At 45.0% G+C, this 16,125-nt stretch overlaps 1 pseudogene; it reads right to left on the minus strand.

Moving 5' to 3' along the window:
- Positions 1-2,316: 2,316 nt before the first annotated feature.
- Positions 2,317-3,780, minus strand: LOC138643442 (zinc finger MYM-type protein 1-like; annotated as a pseudogene).
- Positions 3,781-16,125: the final 12,345 nt, after the last annotated feature.

Consider the following 16,125-nt stretch of genomic DNA (forward strand, 5'->3'; position numbering starts at 1 on the left):
TCTTCAATGCCCTTGCTGATGGAAGGAGGTTTGCACTCAAAATCTCACGATACATGGCCCCATTCATTCTTTCATGTACCCGAATCAGTCGTCCTGGCCCCTTTGCAGAGAAACAGCCCCAAAGCATGATGTTTCCACCACCATGCTTTACAGTAGGTATTGTGTTTGATGGATGCAACTCAGTATTCTTTTTCCTCCAAACACGACAAGTTGTGTTTCTACCAAACAGTTCCAGTTTGGTTTCATCAGACCATAGGACATTCTCCCAAAACTCCTCTGGATCATCCAAATGCTCTCTAGCAAACTTCAGACGGGCCCGGACATGTACTGGCTTAAGCAGTGGAACACGTCTGGCACTGCAGGATCTGAGTCCATGGTGGCGTAGTGTGTTACTTATGGTAGGCCTTGTTACATTGGTCCCAGCTCTCTGCAGTTCATTCACTAGGTCCCCCCGCGTGGTTCTGGGATTTTTGCTCACCGTTCTTGTGATCATTCTGACCCCACGGGGTGGGATTTTGCGTGGAGCCCCAGATCGAGGGAGATTATCAGTGGTCTTGTATGTCTTCCATTTTCTAATTATTGCTCCCACTGTTGATTTCTTCACTCCAAGCTGGTTGGCTATTGCAGATTCAGTCTTCCCAGCCTGGTGCAGGGCTACAATTTTGTTTCTGGTGTCCTTTGACAGCTCTTTGGTCTTCACCACAGTGGAGTTTGGAGTCAGACTGTTTGAGGGTGTGCACAGGTGTCTTTTTATACTGATAACAAGTTTAAACAGGTGCCATTACTACAGGTAATGAGTGGAGGAAAGAGTAGACTCTTAAAGAAGAAGTTACAGGTCTGTGAGAGCCAGAAATCTTGATTTTTTGTTTCTGACCAAATACTTATTTTCCACCATAATATGCAAAAAAAATGATAAAAAAACAGACAATGTGATTTTCTGGATTTTTTTTATCTCAGTTTGTCTCCCATAGTTGAGGTCTACCTATGATGTAAATTACAGACGCCTCTCATCTTTTTAAGTGGTGGAACTTGCACTATTGCTGACTGACTAAATACTTTTTTGCCCCACTGTATGCCCCAATGTGCTTTGTTTCCATAGTATCACTATGTTTTACAGTGCAACTCAATGGTTAAAGTTGATGTCTCAGGAAGATATCCTGGCATTGAAAAGAGGAGGTACCATCACTTAAAACTGCAACTAAGGCCACCAGCACAGGTTGCTATTTTACCATAAGGTCCCCCGCACAGGCTGCTATTTTAACATAAGGTCCCCCCCCCCCGCACAGGCTGCTATTTTACCATAAGGTCCCCCCGCACAGGCTGCTATTTTACCATAAGGTCCCCCCGCACAGGCTGCTATTTTACCATAAGATCCCCCCCCCCCGCACAGGCTGCTATTTTACCATAAGGTCCCCCCGCACAGGCTGCTATTTTACCATAAGGTCCCCCCCCCCGCACAGGCTGCTATTTTACCATAAGGTCCCCCCCCCGCACAGTCTGCTATTTTACCATAAGGTCCCCCGCACAGGCTGCTATTTTACCATAAGCTCCCCCCGCACAGGCTGCTATTTTACCATAAGGTCCCCCCCCCCGCACAGGCTGCTATTTTACCATAAGGTCCCCCCCGCACAGTCTGCTATTTTACCATAAGGTCCCCCGCACAGTCTGCTATGTTACCATAAGGTCCCTGCAGGGCCGGCCCGAGAGATTACGGCGCCCTAGGCGAAACTATTTTGTTGCGCCCCTACTATTCTTGGCAGTAGATGAAAACTTGGGATATAAATTTAGGAGCAAAATAAACCACAACAACAATGATTAATTAACTCTCTCCTAACTCTTTAATCTTCTGAGAAGTTGTATAGGACAAATATATACAAAGTAATCAATAACACAAAACAAAAACGACCATAGGTAATTAAAATTTTTGTTTCCTTGCCTTTTTTTTTTTAAAGGATGACACTAAGTCACCGAGATTAATTTGTTTAGCAACTTCAGATTCTATCGAAATTGTTGCCAACCCAACCAACCTCTCTTGCGTCATATTTGCCCTTAAATATGTTTTAATTAGCTTTAGTTTTGAGAAGCTTCTCTCTCCTGAGGCCACGGACACAGGCAGAGTCAAAAGAATTCTTAGAGCCACCACCAGGTTGGGGACACTTTCTTTCAAGTCAGATTTAAGCAAAAGTTCAAGAACGTCTTTTGGTGATGAATCTTCTGGAACACGTCTTGACATTGCCTGCAGTTCACCACATAGCTCTATGGCATCGATGTCTTTTACTTTGTTGTGTGTAAGAGACTTTTCCAGAGCTTTACACTTTACACTATCCAGAACATTTTGCTTGGTTTTCCCTCAAGTGAACGGATGTGGTACAAAAATCCAAATTTCAATTCCATTTCTTTCAGCTGAGTGAACCGCTCATCAACTGAATTTATAGCAGTATCTAAGATCGCAACGTAAAAGTTAATTTTGAAACTCTGTTTCTCATCTCTTATAGGCTCATCTTTCCCTTCATAAGAGAACTGTCTGTTTTTTTTTCTTTAAACGTTTTGGCGCAGAACTTGACTCAAAATTAGCTGGTATGCCAAGCTCTTCTGCGATTTCCCTCGCATCAACTAACAGCTTCTCAAACTCTTCATCGCTTCTTAATGATTGCAGATATTTCTTTGTTTTGTCAAGGTGTTGAGAAGCAGCAGCTAAATCGAATTCTTGTGACTGAAGTAACTTACTTGTCAAATTGATTTCGTACAAAATGTTGAACCATACTAGAACAGATGTAACAAAAGAAAAGGTTCCAACTTGTTTAGCAAGACCTTGAGCTTCTAGCCAGGAGACATTTCCAGAGCTTCCTGTGAGACTAATTTTTTCTGCTATGTCCATTAGGGCATCATGGACTTTGCTTAATTGGTAACGGAAGGGGGCCAGAGCATCAATTCCACTTTCCCACCTTGTTTTGCTTAGAGGTTTTAGAGTCAGAGATGGCAAATGACGCACGAGTACTTCCCAACGCTGAGTTGACGAAGAGAAAAATACGTAGAGATTTTGAACTTACAGGAAAAAGTTGTCGCTCCAAAACAACATTTAGCGGCATCGTTGACGACTAAGTTAAGAGAATGGGAGCTGCAAGGCACAAAGAATGCATGTGGGTTTATGTCCAAAATTCGTCTTTGTAGTCCAATGTTTTTTCCCTTCATGTTGCTCCCATTGTCGTAGCCTTGCCCTCGTAAGTTGTCCACAGAGAGCGACAGTTCTTCAAATTTGTTCAAGACAGCGGCTGTCAAACCACCTCCAGTTGTATCAGAAACAGGAATGAATCCCAAGAAGTGCTCTTTAATTTCAAGCTTTTTATCTTCTGATGTGGAAACAAACCGAACAATGATAGTCATTTGTTCAACATGAGACACGTCTGAAGTACAATCCAGCACTACAGAAAAGTATTTTGCAGTTTTGACATCGTCAAGAATCTTTTCCTGAATACCATTACTTAGCAGTTGAATCATCTCATTCTGTATTGTTTTTCCCAAATAATGTGCATGAATCTCTTTGTCCCGGATTTTCCGAATGTGCTCACACATGACGGGATCGAACATAGCCAAATACTCCACAAATTTCAAAAAGTTCCCATTATTAGATGCAAACAATGCATCATTTGATCCACGGAACACTACGTTTTGCGTACCTAGTACCCTCACTAGAGCTATCACCCTTTCTAAAATTTGATGCCAGTATTTTTCTTGCTCTTCAATTTTGCGTAAGTGTTCTTCATCAATGGTCTTGTTCATCTTAAGTCTATTTTCGAGTTCCTTCCATTTTTAAAAGCTAATCATGTGATCTTTGCTTTTTTCGTGGCTAGCTAAAATAGCAGATGTTTTTCCAGTCATTTACACCATCAGTACCTAAGGCTGAGCGTTTGATGATTCCTAGTTGAAGTGATGAGTCTGGAAACAACGTGCAGCAAACACAAAAAAATGAATTTTTCTGAATAGAATACATTAGCCAATTGCGTTCAAGACTTTCACCATTGACAAGACGACGTTTATAGTGAACACAAGAAAATTTTCTACGATTAGTGTCCAAAGGAAAATTGAAATCTTTAACTTGTGTGGGGCCGAGTTTTACTAAAAACATTACCGTATTTTCTGGCGTATAAGACGACTTTTTAACCCCTGAAAATCTTCTTAAAAGTCGGGGGTCGTCTTATACGCCGGGTATCTATGGTGGGTGGGGGGGGAGTGGTCCCGATGACGGAGGGGGCGTCTCACAGGGAAGTGTGAGTATGCCCCATTACCTCATATTGTAGCTGCAGCGTCAGCGTGGGGTGCTGGGGAGCGGCGGCGGCTGCTCCTTTGTGCCGCGTGGGTGCTGTGGGGCGGCGGTTCCTTTTGGTACAGCGCCGAGGCTCTGTGCTGTGGGGCGGCGGCGTATCTTCAGGGAGAGTCAGTCGGGGCTCCTCCGGCATCTCCCGAAATCCCGGAGGCGTCGGCAGCTTCATTGCTGCGATGCGGTGGCCTCCGGGAAAATGGCCGCTGGGGGCGGCGCAGGCTCAGATTCAGATCTCGTCCCGAGATCTCGGGAGACGAGATCTGAATCTGAGCCTGCGCCGCCCCCAGCGGCCATTTTCCCGGAGGCCACCGCATCGCAGCAATGGAGCTGCCGGCGCCTCCGGGATTTCGGGAGGTGCCGGAGGAGCCCCAAATGACTCTCCCTGAAGATACGCCGCCGCTGCCGCCCCACAGCACAGAGCCCCGGCGCTGTACCAAAAGGAACCGCCGCCCCACAGCACCCACACGGCACAAAGGAGCAGCCGCCGCCGCTCCCCAGCACCCCACGCTGACGCTGCAGCTACAATATGAGGTAATGGGGCATACTCACACTTCCCTGTGAGACGCCCCTCCGTCATCGGGACCACTCCCCCCCCCAAAAAAAGGCACATTAGTCACCGGCCGTATAAGATGACATACGGCGTATAAGAAGACCCCCGATTTTTAAGATTTTATATTTTAACTGGAAAAGTTGGGGGGTCGTCTTATACGCCCAGTCGTCTTATACGCCGGAAAATACGGTAAATACCAACCTTATAAAGTGTGATGGGTTCGGGACCAATGAGCCTGAGAAGCCAGTACACAGCTATATCTTCCTTCCTGAAGCTCTGCAGACCAACTGTGGTATCAGGTTTCACACAGCAGCTAGAGCCAGGAGACTATCTAGAGGGAGGGGCTTTCCTGAAAATCTGGTGAGAAGGGAGAAATGAAAGTAGAAGAGCTGCGCCTGTCAGATCCATTGTTCCTGATGGAGGGTTAAGTATATGTATTTTTTTTTCTCGGGCACCCCCTTAGTGTAGTGTGTGCTAAGTGTAAAACTTAGGAGCAAAATAAACGCGCGGGATCAAACACCTGTCAGCAGACAATGCAAACGACTCACGTCCGTAGTTTAGCGCCTCCTTTCCGTGCGTAAATTGAAGCTCAACGGTTTTTCTTTTAAATTTATGGTTAAAAAAATTATGTACACTTTTCTTTCCATCCCTAAAACTTTTTGCCTTTTGGAAAGATTTTTTACAATTTTTTTCTATTTTTTCTCTGGCGCCCCCTTTGGATCGGCACCCTAGGCGGCCGCCTAGTTCACCTATACGTTCGGCCAGCCCTGGGTCCCCGCACGTGCTGCTGTTTTACTGTAAAGGTCCCCCGCACAGGCTGCTATTTTAGCATAAGGAGTTTGGTGTGACTACGATAGGCTTGTAACATGATTGGAAATCTGTTTTATTTTTTCATGAGTATCATAACTGGAAATTTTTGTGGCTTTTAAAAGGGAACTTCATTTCTACATTCAGACTGACAAATCTATCTCACTTCCTCTTCTCTTCTGAAAAATGGATCTGCAATAAATTACATGAGGCGACAAAAGTAGATCTTTTTTTAAGCCACACGTGTTTCCAAATATACATTCATGTTAAACTGGCTCCCGGCCAGTGCTCTGGACTCAGTGTTTTGGCTGCAGTGGTGACATCACACCACTGAGCTCTAAGCTTAGGTTGATGGCACACCATTGCTGAGCTTAGTGATTGGCTATAGCTGTAACATGTGCTGTTCACGTGATGTTGCTGCTGCAGCCAAAACCCTGAAACTGGAGAGGCAGTGGGAATCCGGCGCAGGACCCTGTGAGGATGCGTATGAGTCACCCTACCAGGGCAGCGGGGTACTCGGTACCGGGTATAGTCTTAAAGGGGATGTCACGGTGGTTGCGACCTGGTCCGTGGCCCTGGGCGTCCAATTAAAGGGGAAGGTCTTTTAAGGGAATTTGTAATGTTTATGTTCGTGATGCCACCTGTGGTTTTTGGTCAGTGAGGACAGGCACTGCTTAAAGTGGTCCTCTGGGGTGATGGTATGCAGCTTCCCACAGGTGAAGCGTGGTCCCCAGGGCTTCCCAAGTGTATGGATAGATGGTGTAAGACGATAAATGAGCAAAGAACGAGGACACAGGTTTGCAAAGTTTTTACCTGGTTTACTGATGGTAGTAGTAGTCCTCAGTCCAGGGTACCAAGTGCAGGGTAGCTGTAGACCGGCCGGCTAGGAGGCAATAGGAGATCCCTCTCCCAGGTGAGGTCCGTAAGCCTTTCCTACTTGCCCTTTTTAGTTGGTTAGGTCCCTACCACTTGAAGCTCAGTACCAGTCCCCTCTCTCCTGTCCTAAGACAGATGTCATAGGCAGTTCAACCCTGTTTATAGGGACTCTATCATGCCCCGGGCTCTAAAGTTACTGTTTCACCTCAGACTTGATGCAGGCAATTGACATACAGTCCTATGCCCTCCGGTTCTGTCGTGCGTCCTGGAGAACGACACGACCTCGGACTCCCAGTACCCAGTTTCTACGCTCTGGCTTCTACGGTGTCCTTCCACTGTTCCCCTCCTGAGCCTCTTCCTCCTTTGCACTTCTTCCCTCTAAGCTCCTCCACTATTCAACTCTCCTTCTGCTTCTCACTCTTTCTAGGGGCAGCAGCTACCTCGTGGCTGCTCGGCTCCTACGTCTGCTCCATATGTCTTTCTACTCTCTTCTCAGACTCACTACAAACTGACTGGCTCCTCCTCCAGACCAGGATACATAAAGTGTAAGGAAGCTCCCCTGAATCTGGGTCCTGAGCCCCCCCCCTGGCCTAGATTCAGATGTGTTAAATGCGATTGCCTTACCTGATAGAGAGAATCTCCCTTGCCTCCAAGCATGACATCACCCTCCCTGAAAGGAAGGAAATATCACTGCAACAATCGTTTCCCTGGGGTGTTGCACTCACCTACTGAGTTTGGCTTTTTAGGTATTATTTAGGGTCCTCTTTCCTGACAGTGGACTACCATTTAAGTGGCTAATATTTGTATACTTTTTCATAATGCTTTTAAAGATACACTGATACAGTACAGAGCTACATAGAAGGCAGTGAGGTTGAAATAGCACCTCATAGGCCACTTGACAAGACTCTAGTAGTATTAATGACACATGTAGGGTGGGGTCCTTTTACAGATTTAATACTTCTGTAGCACTGCTGTTGTGAATTCTGTGGCAGAGCTCCCTCCTGTGGTCACAAGTGGTACTTCGGCTGATTCTCTCTATGAGCTTCCGTCGGTGGAGGAAAGTGGTACTGCTGCTTCTGAGTTTCCTTCCTCAGGTGATGTGGTGAAGTCGTTAGGTGCTGCTCTATTTAACTCCACCTAGTGCTTTGATCCTGGCTTCCAGTCAATGTTCTAGTATTGGACTTGCTTCCTCCTGGATCGTTCCTGTGACCTGCTGCTCTGCATAGCTAAGTTCCGCTTTTGTTATTTTTGTTTGCTGTTTTTTCTGTCCAGCTTGCTTATTTGGTTTTTTCTTGCTTGCTGGAAGCTCTGGGACGCAGAGGGTGTACCTCCGTACCGTTAGTCGGTACGGAGGGTCTTTTTGCCCCCTTTGCGTGGTTGTTTGTAGGGTTTTGTGTTGACCGCAAAGTTACCTTTCCTATCCTCGCTCTGTTCAGAAAGTCGGGCCTCACTTTGCTAAATCTATTTCATCTCTGCGTTTGTCTTTTCATCTTACTCACAGTCATTATATGTGGGGGGCTGCCTTTTCCTTTGGGGTATTTCTCTGAGGCAAGGTAGGCTTATTTTCTATCTTCAGGCTAGCTAGTTTCTCAGGCTGTGCCGAGTTGCATAGGGAGCGTTAGGCGCAATCCACGGCTGCCTTTAGTGTGGTTAGAGAGGATTAGGGATTGCGGTCAGCAGAGTTCCCACGTCTCAGAGCTCGTTCTATGTTTTTGGGTTATTGTCAGGTCACTGTATGTGCTCTGACTTCTATGTCCATTGTGGTACTGAATTACCTAATCATAACACACTGCATTCTAGATGAAATGTAAAAAATTCAAATGTTATGTGACAAAATCACTGGCAAGGGGAGATATGTTTAACTGAGGTTAGTGGCTTCAGTGATGCAAAACCCAGGAGTTTTTTCCTTCAGCACATTAAGTGTTGCCAGATGTTAACAGCCAATTTATCTAAGGGTTGTGTACAAGGGGCTGGCTTCCTGAGGCAGTAGGTGTTCAGTATCTGGAGAGGAAACACTCCAGAGAAGTGGTTGTGCTGGAACTAAAGGTACCTTCACACTGAGCGACTTCTGAACGATAACGATAGCGATCCGTGACGTTGCAGCGTCCTGGATAGCGATATCGTTGTGTTTGACACGCAGCAGCGATCAGGATCCTGCTGTGACATCGTTGGTCGGAGCTAGAAGGCCAGAACTTTATTTTGTCACTGGATCACCCGCTGACATCGCTGAATCGGCGTGTGTGACGCCGATTCAGCGATGTCTTCACTTGTAACCAGGGTAAACATCGGGTTACTAAGCGCAGGGCCGTGCTTAGTAACCCGATGTTTACCCTGGTTACCCAGGGACCTCGGCATCGTTGGTCGCTGGAGAGCTGTCTGTGTGACAGCTCTCCAGCGACCACACAGCGACACTGCAGCGATCGGCATCGTTGGCTATATCGCTGCAGCGTCGCTTAATGTGAGGGTACCCTAACTTGCACCATGTGTGTTCTGCTGTGAGAGGGAGGAACCCTGCTATCAGAAAGACTGTGCTTTGTGCTACCATTTTGTTTTGTTTTTCTGTTTTTCCCTGAGGGCTGTGTTTGTTTTACTTCACCTCTGTTTATGCCACATATAATAAACCAAAGGAAGTTCTTATAGAGACGGTGTTCCCCGTGTCCCCCGTGTACAGCTGAGTGAGTCGATCTATCACAGTTAATAGAAATAATTTAGAATTAATGTGAATATTTAAGGCTTTTTCCACTTTAGAAAATCCATGTCCGTAGACTATTTTTGTTTTTACGACAGTCCTGGCCGAACCAACTATTTGAAAAATAGGCACAAATTCATCACAATTTACACTCACAAAATATGAGTAAAATACTACCATTAAAGAGGTGCACACTTCTTAATAAACTTGTCATGTTACTCCAGCCCTAACTTCTCTAAGAATGGTGTTATGTCCTACGACTTGGATATCATACAGTATTGCATTGAATTGTTGCTGTCACTCTGCTATGCAATAAGGCTTGCCTCTTTTATAAGTTTGTCCTAATGTCAGTAACCCTTTTCATATTCTTCCTCATTCTGAGTATGTCAGCCATGTTATGAGGCTCATGTCTTGCATCTCTGGTTCAGTTTAGTCTTTTTACCTGCTGTAATTGTGCATAACTATAAGTACTCAGCTTGAAAATAAGCCATATTCTGGAATCCTAGAATGATAGAATGTTATAGTTTGAAGGGACCTCAAGGTTCATCATGTCCAACCCCCTGCTCAATGCAGGATTCACTAAACCATCTCAGACAGATGTCTCTCCAGCCTCTGTTTGAAGACTTCCTTTGAAGGAGAACTCGCCAGTGCCACCTCTCGTGGCAGGCTGCTCCACTCATTGATTACCCTCACTGTCAAAATGTTTTTTTTTCTAATATCTAATCTGTATTTTCTCCATTTTAATTTCATTCCATTGCTTCTCGTGTTTCCATGTTTAAATAAGAATAATGGTGATCTTTTACACTGTCACAGCCCTTCAGATAGTTGTAGACAGCTATTAAGTCTCCTCATAGCCTTCTTTTTTGCAAGCTAAACATTCCCATATCCTTTAACCGTTCCTCTTAGGACATACTTTGCAGTCCGCTCACAATTCCTGGTAGCTCATCTGTGAACTTGCTCCAGTTTTTAATGTCTTATTGTAGTGCACCGGTATCCACACTGCGCAGTGATGAGACAGTGAACCAGCAAAGTTCAAAGCAAAATGTGTTTTAATGTCCAACTCACAGAAATACACCGCACACCATATCCTCTGGATCACAGCCGGGAAACATATCCTCCAGATTGCAGCCGATAAACACTCCAGTCTACCTCCGAGACCGGTTGCCGTGGGTGACTGTACCGCCTTGTATGCTGTGGGTGCCAGGCCTTTCTGCTCTGCCTTCCTGTATTGCCTCATACAGGTGGATCTCTGCAGAGCCTTCTGCTCTGCACTCTTGCAAAACCAAAACTGACACTGACACACCCAACCTTCTGCTTCAGGACTTTTAACAAGGAACCTGTGGCTGTAGGCCTCATGGAAAACCAGACCGGGAAGAAAACAGACTGCCCCACTACCATCCTGTAGTCCATTTAAAAAATAAAAGCCCAGCAGGTTTCTTAAATCTGCCTTGAACCAATAGCTTGCCCAAGACCAACATTTACTTTTATTCTGCAATGCAATCACAGCTACGCCTGTGACTGCAATGCACTCCCACGGCCTCAATACACCTCTGTGCGCATCCTGGGGGGAACACATAGCCACCCTTGCATGTGACACCGGTCACTGCCTCACAGTTATTTAAAATGTGCCCAGAACTGGCACAGTATTACAGATGAGGCCTGACCAAGGAGGAGTAGAGGTGGATTATTATTTCATGTGATCTAGACTCTATGCTTCTCTTAATACATCCTAGAACTGTGTTTGCCTTTTTTGGTGCTGCATCACACTGTTGACTTGTGTAGTCTCTGATCTATTAGTATACCCCTGTCTCTTTCACACGTGCTGTTGCTTAGTTCTATTCCTCCCATTCTACAGATGTAATTTTTTTCTTGCCCAGATGTAGAATCTTGCATTTCTCCCTGTTAAATACCATTTTATTAGCCGCCGCCAATTGTTTAATCTTATCCAGATCCTTTGAATCCTTTCTCCATCTTCTTTAGGGTTAGCTATCCCTCCTAGTTTTGTATTGTCTGCAAATTTGATAATTTCACATTCAGTTCTTTTATGCAGATCATTTATGAAAATGTTGAACAACACTAAGGCCAGGACAGAGCCTTGTGGTACCCCACTTGAAACACTTATCCAATTGGATGTGCAACCATTTATTACTACTCTTTGAGCACGATCACTGAGCTAGTTATGAATCCACCTAACCATAGCCTTGTCAATCCCATACTTGGTCATTTTTTCAATAAGGACCGTATGAGATCCTTTATTAACTGATGAAACAAGTAGAAATACACTGGCGCTCTGCTGAAATAAATAAAGATGGGTGGGAGAAAGTTATAAGAAAGGAACCAGGTACAGCTGCTGGTGGTGGACAGGGTCTGTGCAGCACCCTGTATATGGGAAAGATAGTGAAACAATAGTAAGTGATCACCTGCGCTGTAAGGTGTACCTAAAGTTGAGCTCTAGAGTTGTGCATGTGGGCAACACATTCAATAAAGGCCTAAAAGAATGTAGTTATGCACTTACTAATGCTGCAGTGAACGTAGTCTCCAGGTGAGATGCATGGATCCTCCCCAAAATAGTGTGACCGGCTCCGTGCTGCAGGATAAAGAGGCTGGGGGATGGCGGTAGCACCCAGATCCCCACACAGCAGCTCAGGCAATCGGATGCCGGGGACAGGTAGACACCGCCAACTTCTAGCGTGCCCCGGCCGGAAGCAACGCTGAAGTAGTGGCGGAGTGTGAGGGGGGCGTGGCGGGTAGTGTGACGTCACACGGCTAGTGGGCGGGCGCGTATGGGGATTGTCCAATCCAATGCGTTTCGAAGGATGCGATCCTTCTTCGTCAGGGCTGGAGTTCCCCATGTAACCCTCCCCTTATATAGCGGTTGCCTGCCTGACCGCTTCAAAGGAAAACTACCTGTATACCTGATTGATGGGAGTACTAGTTGGGGAATTGAATGCAGAGTAATTAGTGCACCTGTGAACAGGCTAGATTGCGGCACCTAGACCAGTAATAAGTTAGAGAATTGGGGGCATGCATAGATTGAGAACTGTGTAATCAGATTGAGATCATGGTGTTTAAAATTAGGGATACGCTGTACAAAATTCAATGCCCCTAGAATTCATAGGGCAATACAAACCCTTGATGTGGCTCGACAGGTAGTTGGTCATATGCCAAGAGAAAGCCTAATCTATAAAGCCAAGACGACAAACAACCCCCCAGATATCCAACAGCAAATAAAAAAATTACCTATAGTCACACAATTCCATTCAGGGCACAATAAGTTTATGAATATAAAGAAGAAACATTGGCCTATTTTGCAAGGTGACAAAAACATTGGAGGTTTATTACCCATCAAGCCTAGATTTGTTTATACAAGGGCGCAAAATTTGGGCCTGCTTCTAGCGCCAACAACCAAAATAGTTCTCTCAAAAGGGGCACCCATCAAAGCAGTAGATTCTCATAAGTGGGGATTCAGGTCATGTGGCAGATGTTCGTGTTGTAAACGCACATCCCTAAAGCAGTTTGTCCAAAACACGTTTATGGACTCAAGTGGCACTAGGAAATTTCTAATCAAAAATAGCATATCCTGTGAAACGGCAAGCATAATCTATATATTACAGTGTCCTTGCAATAAAATATATGTGGGCCGAACTAAGAGGCCCCTTAAGGTCAGAGTTAAGGAGCACTTAGACAACATCCAGAAGGGCTTTAAGGGTCACCCATTATCCCGCCATTTCTTAGAAAAGCACAACCGATCGTGTGCAGTTGTTCTTTTTTGTGGAATTCAAACAGTCCAGCAAATTCCTAGGGTTGGGGACTTTTTACGAGCAATGTCCAGGGTTGAATCTAAGTGGATTTTTATGCTAGATAGCCTGGCCCCCAAAGGACTCAATCATGAAATTGAGTTATATGCTTTTTAATACAATTTTTGAATTTTTTATTAATTTATGTATACCCAGCCATCTATGAATAAAAGGTGTCGGAGTTAGGGATCCTGGAGGGTTCCCGTATTTTAGTCCTACAATTCCAATTTTATCATGATTCATCTATTGCAAAATTTGCCTTTTATTAAAATCATAGGATTTTATTTTTATTATTATATGTGTCTTATTATTGGATGCTGTACATCTAGATATGTTCTTACTTATTTTAACCATATTTGTTCAAATTTCTTAGTTTTAATGCCATTTATTTATTTCATATCCTCTTGCTACTTCTCTCTATGCATGCCCTATGAATTCTGGGGGCATTGAATTTTGTACAGCGTATCCCTAATTTTAAACACCATGTTCTCCATCTGATTACACAGTTCTCAATCTATGCATGCCCCCAAGTCTCTAACTTATTACCGGTCTATGTGCCGCAATCTAGCCTGTTCACAGGTGCACTGATTACTCTGCATTCAATTCCCCAACTAGTACTCCCATCAATCAGGTATACAGGTAGTTTTCCTTTGAAGGGGTCGGGCAGGCAACTGCTATATAAGGGGAGGGTTACATGGGGAACTCCAGCCCTGACGGAGAAGGATCGCAATCTTCGAAACGCGTTGGATTGGACAATCCCCATACGCGCCCGCCCACTTGCCGTGTGACGTCACACTACCCGCCACGCCCCCTCACCCTCCGCCACTGCTTCAGCGTTGCTTCCGGCCGGGGCACGCTAGAAGTTGGCGGTGTCTACCTGTTCCCGGCATCCGATTGCCTGAGCTGCTGTGTGGGGATCTGGGCGCTACCGCCATCCCCCAGCCTCTTTATCCTGCAGCACGGAGTCGGTCACACTATTTTGGGGAGGATCCACGCATCTCACCTGGAGACTACGTTCACTGCAGCATTAGTAAGTGCATAACTACATTCTTTTAGGCCTTTATTGAATGTGTTGCCCCCATGCACAACTCTAGAGCTCAACTTTAGGTACACCTTACAGCGCAGGTAATCACTTACTATCGTTTCACTATCCTTTATTAACTGCTTTGCTGAAGTCGAGATATATCGTATTTTTCGGTCTATAAGACACACTGGACCATAAGATGCACCTAGGTTTTAGATGAGGAAATTAGGAAAAAAAATTGTAGCAAAAAATGTGGTCAATTCTATACTTAATATCCCTCATCCTGGTATACATGGCTCCCTTATCTCTGTCTTGGTATGCATAGCCCCTTCATCCCCATCCTGGTATGCAGGGCCCCCATCTCAGTCCTGGTATGCATGGCCCCAATCCCTATCCTGGTATGTAGTATGTAGGGTCCCCATCTCCGTCCTGGTATATATGGCCCCATCCTTATCCTGGTATGATTGGCCCCAATCACTATCATGGTATGCAGGGACCCCATCTCTGTCCTGGTATGCATAGCCCCATCCTTATCCTGGTATACATGGCCCCATCATTATCCTGGTATGCATGACCCCATCATTATCCTGGCATGCATGACCCCATCCTTATTTTGGTATGCATGGCCACATCCTTATCCTGGTATGATTGGCCCCAACCTTATTCTCGTATGCACGGCCCCATCCTTATCCCCAATCCCTATTGTGGTATGCAGGGCCCCCATCTCCGTCCTGGTATGCATGGCCCCATCCTTACCTTGGTATGATTGTCCACCTTCCCAAACCTGGTATGCATGGCCACAGCAGAAAACAAAACATTTTTACCTTCCCTGCATGCCCTTGCAGCATCCTGCTGCGGTGCCAGCAGCTGCTTTATGCTTGTAAGCAGCGCATGGCAGTGACGTCACACGCTGCTTACAAGCCACTGAGGACAGCTGCCAGAATACTCACTGTTCTCCGTGCTGGGATGTGTGTGTGGAGCACAGTGAGTATTAATTGCTCTTTAGCAAGCACAGTGTCAGCCGCAGCTGAGGGAAGTATATTCATTGCATTCCATGCCTATGTGAGTGAAATGCAGTGAATATTTATTGCCTTAATTAGCCGGCAAGAAACCAGCTGCTGCGGATAATGCTATGCTTGCTATTAAAGAGAAATTAATATTCACTCCTTTCCACTCCCATGGGATGGAATGGAGTGAATATTCATTTCTCTTTAGCAGCGGGCACAGAAGTTAGCAGCAGCAGCCGGCTCCTGCCTCTGTGACCCGCAGCTCTGCCACTGCCACTCTCCCACCTCCCCACCGCAGCCAGATTAGGGACATCTGGACTATAAGATGCACCACCCATTTTCCTCCACATTTTTGGAGGAAAAAAATTGCTTCTTAAAGTCTGAAAAATATGGTACTATATCTACCGCATTTCCCTGATCCACCCAGTCAGTGGTTCCATAATACAAGGAAATTAGTTTATTCTGGCATGACTTGTTTGCCATAATCCCATTCTGGATCTATAGATAATTACTGTATTCCTATCCAAGTACTTACATGCATGCTGTTTAATAATTTGTTCCAATATGTTTCCTGTTATCTTCTTACGTGCCTCTGGAGTATAGTCAAGCTATCTGATGAAATCTTTTCATGTGAGTATTGGTACAAAGATAGACACAGACAAGAAACAGTGTCTCAAGAGCCATCACACTCGCAACCTAGTTATGGAGTCAGAATAAATGGTATTTTGTATGCCAGCCTTAATGAGGTTGGGCTTTTGTGTTCTGCTTATTGTCAAGTGAACTATTTAAAAAGTAAGGATTGTTGAAAGCCGAGACCATTGTAAATCATTTCCAGTTTTATTTAAAAAAAAAAAGCTTAATCACCATGTAATAAAATGTTCCTGATGTATTCTAATTTGGGTTTTCATTTTTCACCATTTTGGATATTTCTGCTTAATTTTTTTCCCTGTTAAAAGGAATAAAAAGAATACTTCCCACAGCTGAGCGTTTGCTATAATTGTACCCACCCAAGCCAATATTTTGGGAGCATTTTGCTTTCTTTGACACTTAAATC

This window comes from Ranitomeya imitator, chromosome 6 (genome assembly GCF_032444005.1).
Source record: "Ranitomeya imitator isolate aRanImi1 chromosome 6, aRanImi1.pri, whole genome shotgun sequence".
In the NCBI taxonomy this organism is placed as follows: domain Eukaryota; kingdom Metazoa; phylum Chordata; class Amphibia; order Anura; family Dendrobatidae; genus Ranitomeya; species Ranitomeya imitator.